Genomic DNA, 15,327 nt, shown 5'->3' with positions numbered 1-15,327 from the left:
AGAAAATAAAAGACCAAAACATTTATAAGGGAATGTTTTTTATATTTATTGATTTAAACAGAGATGTGTAAATAATTTATTTAAATTATACGTGGAGGTAGAAGCCTCAGATTAAGCATAAATTTTACAACCACTGTGATACAGTATTTGGAAAACAGAAGAGCCTACAGATTATGTATTTGCATGAAAAAATTGAAGAAGTGTCCAAAGACCAAACAAACAAAAATATTCTGAAAGAGGAAATTATATCAGGCTTGACCCAATAGCAACATCCCAGTCAGCAAAAGGGAGAAGCGAGGAACACGGTTAGATTTGCTGTGCATAGAACTGACCGGCAAGTGAATACTAAAAGAGCTTTTTATCCTCGTAAATCCCCAAAACTTTAAGTACTAGTACACCAGGAGGACAGAGACCACTTCATCACGGCCCTGCGGGGGGAGGGCTCTTCACTCTGAGTGCCGCCAGCGCAGGGCAGGAAGCAACCAAGAGGCATGGTCTTCCCCGCTGGCAGCAGCAGCAGCACAACCACAGCAGTCAGCTCCCCAGTGACCCTGCACTAAGCATTAGAGAAGCGGAAGACACTGTTCACAGATGACCGGCTTGGCTAGTCAGCTCAGCCCCATCATTAGTGTTGGACACCCATGGAAGGGATAAGCAGGGCTTCCCAGAGAGCAAAGGCCATGGAGGAGGACTATTCGCACTACACAGAGAAACATGTGAGAAAGCATAAAAATAAACGCAGAAAATTTTGAGTGGGGCTAGAGTCCCCTAATAAGAGGGGAAGATGAGAAGCAGAAGAATGTTATTTATCATCATTCATATGATCCCATTTTTCTTCAGAATGATGTATGGTTTGCAGAAACACTAGTTTACAGGTATATAATTTTCTTTTCAGAGATGCTATTCCGAAAATTTTTAAATGATGTGCTTTCTATTTCTCTCATTCCATTCATCATCACTTTGAACCATCATTTCTCTGCCATCATGACCCCACAGAAAATGCCTTCAGACTGGAAGAGGACATAAAGGAAAAACCTCTATGGCAGAAGAAAAGCAGAGAAGAGAGAGTTAAGGACGATGAGGCAGGTAGGCGCAAATGTCCTACTTCCAGGTCCAGGTAAAAATCCTAAAGGACAGTAGTGGCGGTGAGATGGGGAGAACCCAGGGACATCCAGGCAGCAGTTGGCCCCCTCAGGGATGCCCCAGGAGAACCTGCCCTCTTCTAGGAGCAGCCTGACATGTGACTCAGCGCCACATCCAGAGTGCGCAGGAGGGCACTGGCTAACGGAGAGGGCGTGGCAGATGAGCCTGAGGCTCTGCTCTGGGTTTTCCACTGCCTTAGCACGGCTTCAGGGACTTGTGGAGGCCTGCATGTCTGACAGGGAGCACGCAGAGAGGCAGGGGCACGAAAAGAACTGCCAAGAAAAGGGCCAGAGTCACAGACTTCAGTGGTGTTAGCACACATTTCCAAGAGTCCAGGGGTCAGATGCACCTCAGTGCTCACCAGGCCGATCAGAACAGAGGAAATGCAGCGGATGCCTGGCAGAAAATGAGCCTCTCCACCCTGACAGCACAAGAAGGCATTAAGGCCCTCCTCCTACATAAGGCAAGATGCCATCTCAGAAGTTACAGAGCAAGAAAAAAGCTGAAAACCAAGCACTTACCTGAAAGAGAATGCCAGGCCAGAGAGATGATTAAGGAGTCAGAGGAATTATCTTGCAACTTCAGGATTCTTTCCTACTAGTCCCCCGCCGCACCTCATTGAGAAACCTAAGAGAGAAGCCTCATGAGGAAATTATATCAATTGCAGAAAAGACAAAGTTCCATCTCATTTTTACATCCCAGTTAACCCCATATACTTCTATGCTATAATAGGATTCCCTCAAAATGTTTCAGTATTTTAAAACAGGTCTTCAATCATCGAGTTTATGAGAGGAAATGCAATTGACATGGAGTGAGGAAAAGAAAGCTCATGCGACAAATGGCTGAAGACTGTTTGGGAAAATTTCCCACTTGGTAGAGAATAGCCAAGGGACTTGATAGGAGGTGAGGCCACACAGAACACTGAAGAGAACTCCACACCGAGGCGGGTGAACACACAGCAGAGGACAGCTTGTCAGAGAGAGGATTCATGATGGGCATGAAGAATATATCAGGACAGCCGGGGGTGTCAGCGTTAATTACGACAAATCTGTAACTGACGGAGATATCGGCATTTTCAAAATGTGTTTCCAAAGTCTGATGAATCGACATCTTTACCTTCAAATGCCAGTGAGAAAAATGGTGAGGCATTTTTTTTCCGTATGCTGAATGCTAAACTTTAAAATTCAGTATTATTCCTGAATCATATTTTATTGATTCCTATGGAGTTGAAGGTAAATGAGTTGTCTAAAAAACAGAATCATGACAGAAAGATCATTCTGATTCTAACTTATTACAGGTAGTGTATGGAGTTATTTACAATAAAGAAGGTGCATGTTTCCAGGAAGAGCCTGGAATTTTGTCAATGCAATTTTTCACAATACTGCACTAGCTTTGATGTAGGACAGAGTAGAATTACCAAGATTTTGTCTCTGGAGGGGCACACAGAGATCTGGAAGAGCTCTCCAAAATATCTCCTAAAAATATACCTAATCTGCAAACATCACACCGTTATCTACATTATTCTTAAATAAGTTTCTTAACATTTCTAGTTTAAATCTACACTGGGTTCATTCCTCACTAGGCAGCAATTCTGAGCACTCCTGATAAAGTGGGGAACAGACCCCTGGAATGGGGGTTTACACGAGAAGCTCCCAAAGGGAGAGTGAGTCAGGCAAACACCACTGAGCCAGAGACAAACCCCAATCAAGGCAGACAACTGAGGATCCTGTGTACAAGCTAGGTCACTTGGTTTTTCCCTTCACCCTAAGTAGGGAGGAAGTAGAAATAAAAGTTAAAGATCTGTCCTGCTAAAGACCATTAAAGAACTCAATAGAAACCATCTGATTGGAACAATAATTATACAAAAGAGAGAAAAGCATTCTCCCTGACACAGGAACTGGAATCATTAGCAATCTGGAGAAGACGAGCATGCCTAGCCCCTGAAAAGCCCCAGCAGAAGTGGCAGTAATGTGCAGGTGGGGCCTCACTGCCAGACAGGGGAGACAGTGATGCGGGGAGTAAGAGCTATCCAATAGAGGGCATTAGCAAAGGCATCGGGACCAGAGGACGCCACATGACCACTGTCTGGCCTTGATCATGATCACAGCTGCAATATCTCAAGGACTTCGATATAACCGCTTTGGGGAGGGAAAAGAACTTTGCAGGAGACAGAACTCCTGAATGGGCAGACAGACACAAAAGATACACTGCACGGGTTATGACTGTTAACATCACCCTGAATGTAAGGTTAAGCGAGTCTAGCTGGATAACACAAATTACATAAATGTCCAAGTAAGGTTCCCCACAATCATCCTCAGACTTCCAGGAATTCATAACCCGGGGCCAAGGACCCTGGAAAAATGCATTTTTTTTTTTTTTAATTTTAAAATCTTTAATTCTTACATGCGTTCCCAAACATGAACCCCCTCCCACCTCCCTCCCCATAACATCTCTCTGGGTCATCCCCATGCACCAGCCCCAAGCATGCTGTATCCTATGTGTATAACGGACTTTTGGACTCAGAGGGAGAGGGAGAGGGTGGGATGATTTGGGAGAATGGCATTCTAACATGTATACTATCATGTAAGAATTGAATCGCCAGTCTATATCTGGAACAATGCATTTTAAAAAATAAAACCATAATTTTTCAAAATTCTATGTATGTATCTTTATGGATATTTTTCTGGTGAAAATATTCATAACTTTTGTCTGCTTGTCAAAGGGCTGTGTGACATTCCCCACCCCCTAAATTGAGAACCTGGAGTCTTTCTTGCTGTATCACATTTCCTAGGATGCAGCAGAGATGGGAAAAGCCTCTTTACTGTCCACTTTGAGAGCTTTGGAGTGGACAGAAAATAGCTTTCAAAGCTCTGTGATTAAGGGTACCTTTGATCTTCAGGATCTTTGCCCCTGCAATGTCAGAAACTCCCATCCAAGTGATGGTGTCATTCTTTCTTTCCTCCATCCTACAGACTTGGAGCACACAGCTGAGCCATCTAAGAGCCCCTGTACTGGGTTGACTCTACTCAAAAGACTCTCATAAGATCCAGGGTGACAATGCAAGTTGCAAAAATATAGCCCATTTGCACATCATTTATAAACCTTTCATAAGAATTTCCCCTCAACGGCCCACTGAAAATTGTAAAAGCCAGAGTTGAGTGAAGACTGTAAAATCAGGCTCTGTATATTTAGCAACAAGCACTGTCTGGATAGAGAGATAAGATATTGGACCTGCTCTGGTGGACATTCTTTATAGGCAAGGAGACAAAAATGTAATTTTTTAGTTTTATGGTCACAGCAGCTTTAGCTGATAGCAGAGAAGAATCCCATTTTCTTGTTGAGATCTGTAGGCATTTTATATGTGTCTTGGAACTAAAAGGAAAAGAAAAAAAAAAAGCCTAAAGTCATGATTAAACATCAGAAGATTAACAGACATTTTTCCCTTTTTAGTGACTACATTCCAGCACTGTTAAGCTGGGGCATTGTAATGACAAATCCAATCAAATATGAAAAAGTTGCCAGTCTATAAACTTAGTCCAGCACCACTGACCTTGTAGGTAATTCAGTTCTGTTGACATAATTGCCAGGAGAACAAATTATAAATATAGGCCATTGCTACTATAAGCAGAACACACTACAAAAGCAGTTAGTTCTGAAATAAATTGCCTATGGAATCTACCAGATCCCCAAGGGCTTTCCATTGTATTCAATAGTTAAGATTCTAACATGAGCAGTAAATCAAAAATTCTAGTTTCCAGGGATTCTTTCCTAAGAACTTTAAAAAGTGTCTTAAAATGTATTTTACTATGCATATGAAAGCCTAAAATAGAATTGGTCACTTCAAAAATTATTTCCCTGTGATCTATAGCATTGAGATAATCCAGCAAATTATGGTGACACATAAGGACATATTTATACTAAAAAGGGAATTTTTCAAAGGACATTTCTTCTGATAAATTTGTCTTTTAGTGACAATAATTACTTATTTCAGAGATACTTAACCACTAATGGTGGGATAATCTCAAGATACAACTGCACATTTTTAGAAATTTAAGCCAAAATTAATCAATCTATCTAATTTAACTAAGGGGAGAAGAAATATTCTCTCAAGACCACACTTTCTTATGAGCCTATAAGTTTAAGGTGGCAGTATAATTGGAAAGAAATTTATTAAAGGGCTGGAAATTACCCTCAAATTAAAACATTTACAGCCTAAAGCTGTAATTAGAGCGAAGGTAGAGGCAAGAGATTCACAAAGAAATCTTGGCTGCTCCTGACTGCTCCTTGGATGCCATCTTTGCTAATTCGTTATCTGGTTTCCATGGTTAATTACGGGGGCTCCCCAAGGTGTGATAATTACTTTTCTGCTTCTTTTTCCTTTTCCTCTATTTTATTCATTAACTTTCATGACTTGAACAATTCACATAGAAACTGAGCTAACACTGATAGATAACCCTGACTGTTAAGCACCATGCTAGGCACTTTTAGAGTTAACTGTAAACCTACATGAAATGCCTAATTCCTCTGATTATTCCTTTCCACCAAACAGTTCCATGTGACTTCCTTAGCTCTTTCAAGAGGAAGACAATGGGAAGTCAAGAGGCAGGAGTCTATTACTGATGAGGGCAAGTTATTAGATCTCTCCCAGTCTCAGTAAAATAAAGATGTTGTACTGCATCAAAGGTTGCAAAACTGATCCATTGGCAAACCCAGCCTTCAGACATATTTTTTTTGGCCTGCACCATTATTTACAATCTGAAAGGTTATATAAAAATCTAGATTTCTATCTTCTCTTGAAAAAGTAGAAGACCTAAGCCTGATTTCTTTGATGGCAATAACTGGCTGCAGTCAAGAAGTAGCTGCCCCTTTAGATTATTCCCTACAATTTCCAAAATCCCTTGTTGTATTACAAGTGTTCCCCTTATTTATTTACTTTATATGACTTGCCTCTCAACCAGATGGTAAACCTCAACACTAAAATGCACTGGTTTTACTTCTAAATATTACTCATTGTTGACTTTATTTCAGGCTTTCTTCTCACCCTGAAAATACCTCCCAAGTCCAGTATCATAAGTGTACATTTGCAACCTAAAAATTTTCAGTTATTATAAATAAATTCATATCTTTTATTGTGGGCAACTCATCCCTTTGTAAAATCTGTTTGACCACTTTTGTCATATCTAAACCCCCAATACTTTAAAATATCTTTACATTCTTCCCTACTTTACTCATAACCCCTTCTAAGAAATGACAGTTTCCATCTTCTTATACCCAGTTCATTACACTCAAGGCCAATATTCTTATTAAGACTCTTTCTCACCAATTCCTAAATTGAAAATAAAAACAATCATATTCCTTAAAACTCTATAAAGCTGCGAATAACTTAGTGCATCTCCTAATAAGCAACCATAGGTTTCAAGGATTTTTGTAGCACAATGCAAGTTGCTATCCTAGAGCCATTCTCTCCTCTTTCCTTAGTTACCTGGGATGGCAATGCAAACAGTTAAAAGACCGCGTTGCATAGAAACTCTTAGAGCAAAGTATGGCCATGTGATTAAGCTCTGGCCAATGAGACAAGCAAAAGTCCTACATGGAAATTCTGGGAAAACTGCTTAAAACCAACTTGATTGGAAGAAAAGTTTCCCCTTTTGCCTCTTTTCCTACTTCTAGACTGCAAAACAGATTTGATGACCAGAGTTTCAGAAGCCATTTTGGACCAAGAGGTAATATTTTTGAGAATGAAAGCTATGATACCAGATGATGGTAGGAGCTTGGATTCCTGATGACCATAAAGCACTGTACTAGTGTTTAGTGTGTCACATTAACATACTAATATATTAATGTTTCATAAACTTTTTGTTTAATATTATTAAGTCTAATCTTTCTGACTAGCAGCTGAATCTAATTCTAAAAAACAAAGGTGGACTACCTTTTCCAGCTGACTCATTTTCCTTGTAATCCCTTATATTTTCTCTGCTTAAATCGTGATGATACTTCTTTTTGCAAAACTGTTCATATTTCAGCTCTTCCATGAATACCATCCAATTTGAGAGTATCAAGCCCTTGTCACCCCTCTTATCCCAGAACACTCTTTGTCCCTCATATTTCAAGTTTCTTTCCTAGCTATTTCCTCAGCACTGAGGCCAAAATGTTTTACATAAATGGATCAGAATCAAAGAATAGGGAGAACCTCAGTAGAAAGGACGAGAAGAAGAGCTGGAATCAATCTGGGAAAGAAAGGGCCAAGAAAGGAGAAAACGTCCATTGTTTCCCAGTTAGCTGTGGAGCATTTGGTTTGGTTTTCACTTATGAAGTGTCTGCTTCCCCTCAGCACAGAGTGAGTCATTTAAAAAAAAAAAAACAAAAAAGACGACGACTTTGGGGAAAGCTCCAATTAAGAAGGTATAGTGTGAAAGTGTTAGTCACTCAGTCACTCTTTACAACCCTATGGACTGTAGCCCACCAGGCTTCTCTGTCCATGGGATTCTCCAGGCGACAATACTGGAGAAGGTGGCCATTCCCTTCTCCAGGGGATCTTCCCAACCCAGGGATTGAATGCCAGGTCTCCTGTATTGCAGGCAGATTGCTTACTATCTGAGCCACCAGAGGTAAAAGAGGTACTGAATACCACAAGTAAAAGTTAGTTACTATTGCTAAATGGCTGAAGGTTAGCCCTGAGCTTGAAACACAGATTGGGCTTCAACACAACACCCAGAACCAACCACCATTCTCACACAGTCCATAGTCTATGGGAGAAGATCCTAGGCCTATTACTGATCTCAAAATGTGTTATTTGAACCCTGCTTCTCAGGTCATCTTTAATTTCTCAGAAAACCACAAGATGCATGGTAGTAAGAATATTGGGCTCTCTTACCTCTAACTACCTCTTCACTTCGCCTGCCATTCTGATCCCATTATAGTAAAATCTATTACAGAAATCTCTTTCATCATCTCTTCCCTTTATGAGCAGTTATCTTGTTACTTGCCAGCCAAGAAGAATGTCACAAAGATCACAATCAGAGAAAATAAAATGATATAGCAGTATCCACAATAGAAAAAGAAAAACTAATGAGCAACTGACCTTAATATATTTGTGCACCCAGGGGTCAGATATGTGAAATTCCTTGAAGCCTCCCCACTTTTAAAGTTATTGAAGAGATCACTTATTTGTTGAATCATTAAGCTTTCCTAAAATAGTCAAGGGGAAAAGCACAGTTATTATATCTTAGAACTGCATTCAGACTATAAAAAAGCATCAGGACTGAACATGAAACATGAGGATGTTCCAACAGGGTATGAACCCAGCACAGAAAGCGTGAAGGTGGGTGAAGTCAACCAAAGACCCAGGCAACAGGTGATATCAAGAAGGATGTGTTACCAAGTAGCCAAGTCCAAGCACTAGATTGAAATGCTCAGTTACTTTTCTTTTTTAATTCAAGGTACTAAAAGTCTAAGACAAACTTGTTAAAACAAAGCAGAGAATAAACTGACTCAGATTAGGGTTAAGACACAGATGGTTCAGATAGCTACATATAACAGAATCACTTTGCTGCATACCAGAAACTAATACAGCTTTGTAAACCAACTATACTTCGATAAAATAATAGTGATAAAGACATGGATTCCTGGAAGGAGTCAAATGAATCCTTGTTGTGAATTCAAATTCACAAGATGGTCTGCATCTGTCACCTCTACTTAGCTCTCCTCTTCTCTGTATATATTAGCTACATTTTTTAACACAGTCACCTTCAAACACCCATAAATGGTTGCTGCAGCTCCATACCACACAATTCCTTAGAACTTAGCTTGCAAGAACTAAAACCTAGGTTTCTTGACAGAGTCTACAAAAGAGCTTTTATTCTCACTCTGATGGAACCTGCTTGAGTCACATGCCTAGCCTTGAACCCATGTAAAGGGCTAGCAAACATGAATGACTTAAGACAAGGTTATGCCACAGAAACTGTGAAGTGATAAATTTGTGTTGTTTGAAGTCAGAAAAAAAAACTGGGTCATCTACACCACCTCTGCAATTGGGGAAGGCATGGCTCCTAGAGCAATTTGGGATGTGGTTACCAAAGAAGGCATAATGGATAAATTATATCTATAAATACTCACTGTACAGGCATGTTGGCTCTGATTCTGGAAGCATGCATATGTAAGAAACAAAGATAGAGGCACCAAGAAAAAAACAGGAGAGAAAAATCATTTTATCAAAACTGTTAACAAATTGGAATCCTAGTTATTATAAAAGGTGTACAGGTCAATAGAAAAGTAACAGAAAGCAAAAATCTGGGTAAAACTCCCTAACTCCCACAGGCTAAGGTCATTTGTCTTAGAGTCTAGTCAGAGTATGGCTGTCTCACATAATTCATGGCAAGAGAAACACCTCAGAGGCAGCTGCGGCTACTGCTGCTAAGTCACTTCAGTCGTGTCCAACTCTGTGTGACCCCATAGATAGCAGCCCACCAGGCTCCCCCATCCCTGGGATTCTCCAGGCAAGAACACTGGAGTGGGTTGCCATTTCCTTCTCCAATGCATGAAAGAGAAAAGTGAAAGTGAAGTCGCTCAGTTATGTCCAACTCTTAGCAACCTCATGGCCTGCAGCCTACCAGGCTCCTCCACCCATAGGATTTTCCAGGCCAGAGTACTGGAGTGGGTTGCCATTGCCTGACATTTTTCTGCTGAAGAACGAAAGGGGGCTTGAGCTGGATCCAGAGTAAGGAAAATTAGCTTCACCTAATTTACTTAAACTTGTGGTCTTTTCATTTCCTTGGCAATGATAAGGATGAGAAGAAAGTGCCTAGCTGCTTAGTTTTCATGACCCACAGATCAGTCCTTCTGAAGAAATCAATGGTTGCATCTAAGGTCTTGAAATTGTCAAAACTATGCAAACTTGGCCCAAACTGCAAAAAAGTGCCTAAAGAAATTAGGCCAAGTGGCTAGGAAAGCAACTGAAGACCTTGATTTGGATTCTGAACTTGTTTCTTATCTCAACTCCTATCAAAAGATGCAATTCAAAAGCCTGAGAGAGAAGGGCACTCAGTGAAAGCCCTTGTGTGTCAGCTGGGGGCTGCCTAATAGATGATGACAGCCTGATGCCTCTCCTGGAGAGCATCGTGACATGTCTGGATACTTGAAATCATCAGCTGCCAGAGGCGAGGTTCCAAGCAGCTATTGCCAGGCATGGACAAAACGGAGACTCACGTGAGCAGGCAGCCTGCAAAACCCCAAGAACAGCAACTGAATGGGCAAGGAAAGCGGGGTGTTATGTTCTGATCCTGATTGCTACACAAAGCTCAAATCTAGCATAAGCAAGCGCATGCCCACTACCAGAGCAGCTTGAAAGGGAAGTTGTTTTCCGGGGCTCTTCTAACTGCCCTTCTGTCCTTGCTGGGTCAGACTTTCCCACTCTCCCTCCATCAAGCCAGGTCCTTGATCTGCCAGGTCACTGCTGACTATACTTCCACAGTTCTACATGGAAGGTCTGAATTCCATCCTAATACAGAAATTTTCAATTTAATATTCTCATTCTAACAAGTTTGGTTTTATATCCCTAGATTGATTTGAGAAATAGAGTAGGCTTATTCTAAATCTTGTGGCTTAACCGGTAAAGAATCTGCCTGCAATGAAGGAGACCAGGGTTTGATCCCTGGGTTGGGAAGATGCCCTGGAGAAGGGAAAGGCTACCCATTCCACTATTCTGGCCTGGAGAATTACATGGACTATACAGTCCATGGGGTTTCAAAGAGTCAGGCACGACTGAGTGACTTTCACATTCTAATCTGAGCGTATGTCATAGTAGAATGCTCCAGAATTCCTTGTCCAAATATTCATTTCCTGTCAAGCTTAATGTTAGATTCTGTTCCCAAAATTCCTTTGCCAATTCAAATTATTTAGTATGTACCTTGATTAAAGCATCAGGGTATGTATCGATACTTAATATGAATGTGTTTGTGTGTTACGCCACCAAATAGGTAACATATCCATTCAAGAAGGAAACAGAAAATTAATATCTGCTCTTGCATAACAACTGGAGAGGTGCCAGATACTTTTCTTTCTCATTGTGGTTGTTGTTCAGTCACTAAGTCGTGTCCAACTCTTTACAACCCCATGGGCTGCAGCTTGCCAGGCATCCCTGTCCATCACTAACTCCTGGAGCTTGTTCAAACTCATGTTCATTGAGTTGGTGATCCTCACTCCCTCAGTCAGTTCAGTTGCTCCGTCGTGTCTGACTCTTTGCGACCCCATGGACTACAACACGCCAGGCTTCCCTGTCCATCACTAACTCCTAGAGCTTGCTCAAACTTATGCTCATTGAGTCAGTGATGCCATCCAACCATATCATCCTCTGTCATCCCCTTCTCCTCCTGCCTTCAATCTTTCTCCCAGCATTAGGGTCTTTTCCAATGAGTCAGTTCTTTGCATGAGGTGGCCAAAGTACTGGAGCTTCAGCTTCAGCATCAGTCCTTCCAAAGAATATTCAGGACTGATTTCCTTTAGGATTGACTGGATGGATTTCCTTGCAGTCCAAGGGACTCTCAAGAGTCTTCTCTAACACCACAGTTCAAAAGCATCAATTCTTTGGCGCTAAGCTTTCCTTATAGTCCAACTCTCACATCCATACATAACTACTGAAAAAACCATAGCTTTGACTAGACGGACCTTTGTTGGCAAAATAATGTCTCTGCTTTTTAATATGCTGTCTAGGTTGGTCATAGCTCCTTACCTAAAGCTATATTCATGACCACTGTGTGTATTTCCTTTCCTATTCTGAACTCTGGAATTAGTCCCCTTTTCTGACAAGATAACTGTCATGAGCTTGTGCATCAGATCACTTTTGCCATCAGCCCCACCCCAATCTCACTCAAGAAAGCAGGCTTCTGAGAACCATAAACAAGCTTCTCTTTGGACATTTCATTATTTTGTTCCACCTGCCTGTCAATATATTTTTTACCTCCTTTAGACTAGCATGAGGCCTATGACTTGCTAAGAAACCACCTGTTCCCACTTGCCAGTTTCTATATGTTATGGGACATTATGTTCCATCCACCTGGCTAGACCTTTCCTGCTTCCGTGAAGCTTGGTCAGGGCCTGCTTGACCATGGCCATGAACACTGTCTGTCTTGGCCACTTCACTATGTACAGTTCTGGCCTGTATACAACACATAATCAATAATGGTATTTGTTTTGTTTTTATATCCTCAAATAATTGAAAATAAGGAAATGATCACCTTACTATAAGCCTGGATCTATGCAGTACTGCTGAACACCTGAAAGTAAGTTTTCCTTTTTAGACCATCTAAAATATATTATTATTATTTATTCTTATCCAAACACTAATTGTTCCAGCATGAGGATCAGTTTCTCAAGCTTTGCCACTGAAAACACCCTAACTTCAGAGAAGAATAAATTCATACTTCATGGGACAGTTTTACCCACTAGAGTATTCTTACCTGGATAATCCCCATGGACAGAAGAGCCAGGTGGGCTACAGTCCATGGGATCACAAAGAGTCAGACATGACTGAGTGACTAAGCACATAAGCTGTAATGTCTTTTAATTCTGTTTTGTTTTGTTTTCATTTATCTTTGGCCATGCCATGCAGCCTGCAGGATCTTAGTTCCTTAATCAGAGATTGAACCTGAGCCCTGGGAAGCACCATGTCCTAACCACTGCATCACCAGGGAATTCCTAAACTCTATCTAATGTTTTAGCTCCTAAGTAAATAAAGGTTTAGCTTACGCCTCCCTATAAAAATAATATATATAGTACATAATATGCTTCATATACATTCTACTTTCACATACATCCATATTCTATCAGCATGTACTCACAACCTAGTCTGATAATGCATATAGACCAAGATTAATATTCTTTTCAGAGGAAAATGTTAAGATCTATTGCTGCTACTGCTGCTAAGTCGAACAGTGGTATCTGACTGTGAGATCCCATAGACTGCAGCCCACCAGGCTCCTCCATCCCTGGGACTCTCCAGGCAAGAGTACTGGAGCGGGTTGCCATTTCCTTCTCCAATGCATGCATGCATGCTAAGTCGCTTCAGTCATGTCCGACTCTGTGTGACCCTATGGACAGCAGCCCACCAGGCTCCTTTGTCCACGGGATTCTCTAAGCAAGAATACTGGAGTGGGTTGCCATTCCCTTCTCCATAAGATCTATTGGACTGAGTACAAATATGACTGAGAAAGTCCACCACCTTTCTACCTTATTTTCTCTTTCTCCATGTCCCCCATGAAACAGGATAGCTATGCTTCCCAAAGAATGTCATGAAGTTACAAAGTTTCTATTTTTCCTTCAAAAGGAAAGTATCACTTCCCAGCTACTCATATAAGATGAAACACATGAGGTGATTTTTATTCCCAACTCTACTGAAAATACATTTAATCTAGGTACTGACTTTGCCTGTATATTCATATCTATAATTAGTAATATCAGTACATGCTTTTTTCTACCTTTTTTTGTTTTTACTGTTTCTCTACCTTTCAGAGGAAAAAAAAAAATTTAGTATAACATATTTGAAAGAAAAGTCAACTTTTTGGACTCAGATTAAGATACTGCTGTGCCCATTAATAAAGAAAACTATATATCAATTAAGATCTTCATGTAGATAATATAGTCCAAAAATGTTACTTTAATGAGAGGTTGATGGCCTGTTACCCAGAAAACTTAACACAAACACAAATTGGCCTGGGAGCACAGTCCTTTAAAAATGAAACAGTAAAGTTCACAAAACAATAGTACTTGTTACAATGTGGTAGAGAGGGAAGAAAGGATAGGGATCAGAATAGCAGATTTCACTATCTGAAGATCATAGTCCTGGAGGAATCCTCAGGTCCTTGTTGATCTCACCGTGTCTTCAAGTATTAGACACAATTCCCTTTGCTGAAAACAGGGAAAGAGAGGAACAAAGGCTTCTTTGAAAAGCAGTGATAAAGGGGTCCCTGGAGGATTTCTGAGCTCTTGAAACAATCTTCATGGCAACAGCTTGACTCTGCTTCCTGCTACAGTGAAGGCTGCTGGAATATGAATCAGGGGCAAAGCTTTGGGGCTATTTGCAAGTTCATGTTAGAATTTGACTTCCCAAACTCAGGAATACAGTTGGTTCAGAATTAAATCTAAGCAGCGCTTTAAAATTGCCCTACAAAGAACCTCAGCACATTAAATAAGCACCAACTAACTTTGCTCTTATAAGCGGTCTCAGGGGGAAAACTTGGAGAAGATTCCATCATTCTCATGTTAAAGACCCAAAAATGTCTGCAGAAAACTGTATCTCACCACTAGTCATAATATCTCACAATGTCATAAAAAATTATGTATGGAAATTGTTTCTCAGGCCAATATACAACCATCCATATTATACCTCTTCACATTTATTTTTAAATTGTAATAAATCTAGTTACTATTTACTAGTAATAAATCTATTTACTATTATAACATCTCTTTCCCATGCCGAATCATTGCGTGTCTTTCTTCAACAAAAGTACATACTCTAAAACAAATAAAAAACCAACAAGCCTGAAATATAGACGATGGGGAGGGGAATGTATAAAACAGAAAATGACTAAAATAGGCACCTTGCATAAAATATGTAACATAGATGCTTATTACCTGTATCTGTGTTAGAGCACTTTTGATACATGTGTTCACAATCTCTTATTTCCTCAGTTTCCATCAACTGTAACATTAACTTAACATTTTTGAGGATCAAATACTAAATCATAATCCCTTTATTCTCCTGTATAAAAATGAGTTTGATTTTCTTATTTAGCAAATTCAAGATTGATGGTATTAAGTTCAAATGGTTCATCTGTACTTCCCATTTAATTAAATTTGCTGGGTTATTGAAATTCTTTATTGAATTAGTGACTAAAAGTTAAATAGCTTCTCTTGCATGTCACCTGGAAGTTGGTGATAGGGGCATGTATACAGTGATAGCCCTTCATGGCCTGAATTGTTCCTATAAGCATTTTTTAGCTTGGAGGAAAAAAGAAGTAAAGGAAGCTTTATCTCAAAGAGTAGTAGTTTCCACTATACAATCTTACTACCTAAAATTTGACAGTGATCAGCATTCATGTTCTGATCCAATGCTGTACCATGCTATGATATTTTCAAAGGCATTTACATAACACACGGTGCTACCAGCACCCGCAGTGTAGCTGAGCAAAC

The 15,327-nt window shown here is 40.2% G+C and overlaps 1 long non-coding RNA gene across 1 annotated transcript in view; it reads right to left on the bottom strand.

The window, feature by feature from the left end:
• LOC121819630 (uncharacterized) overlaps positions 1 to 15,327 on the bottom strand; it is a 366,128-nt gene that overhangs the window by 263,565 nt on the left and 87,236 nt on the right. Inside the window, exon 3 of the long non-coding RNA XR_006059914.2 lies at positions 1,665 to 1,770. This is a non-coding gene — a long non-coding RNA (uncharacterized LOC121819630). The remainder of the gene's footprint in view (positions 1 to 1,664; positions 1,771 to 15,327) is intronic.

The sequence above is a fragment of the Ovis aries genome, chromosome 5, assembly GCF_016772045.2.
Source record: "Ovis aries strain OAR_USU_Benz2616 breed Rambouillet chromosome 5, ARS-UI_Ramb_v3.0, whole genome shotgun sequence".
Lineage (NCBI taxonomy): Eukaryota > Metazoa > Chordata > Mammalia > Artiodactyla > Bovidae > Ovis > Ovis aries.
The sequence above is the reverse complement of the archived record's forward strand: the minus strand, read 5'-3'. Positions and strand labels throughout refer to the sequence as shown.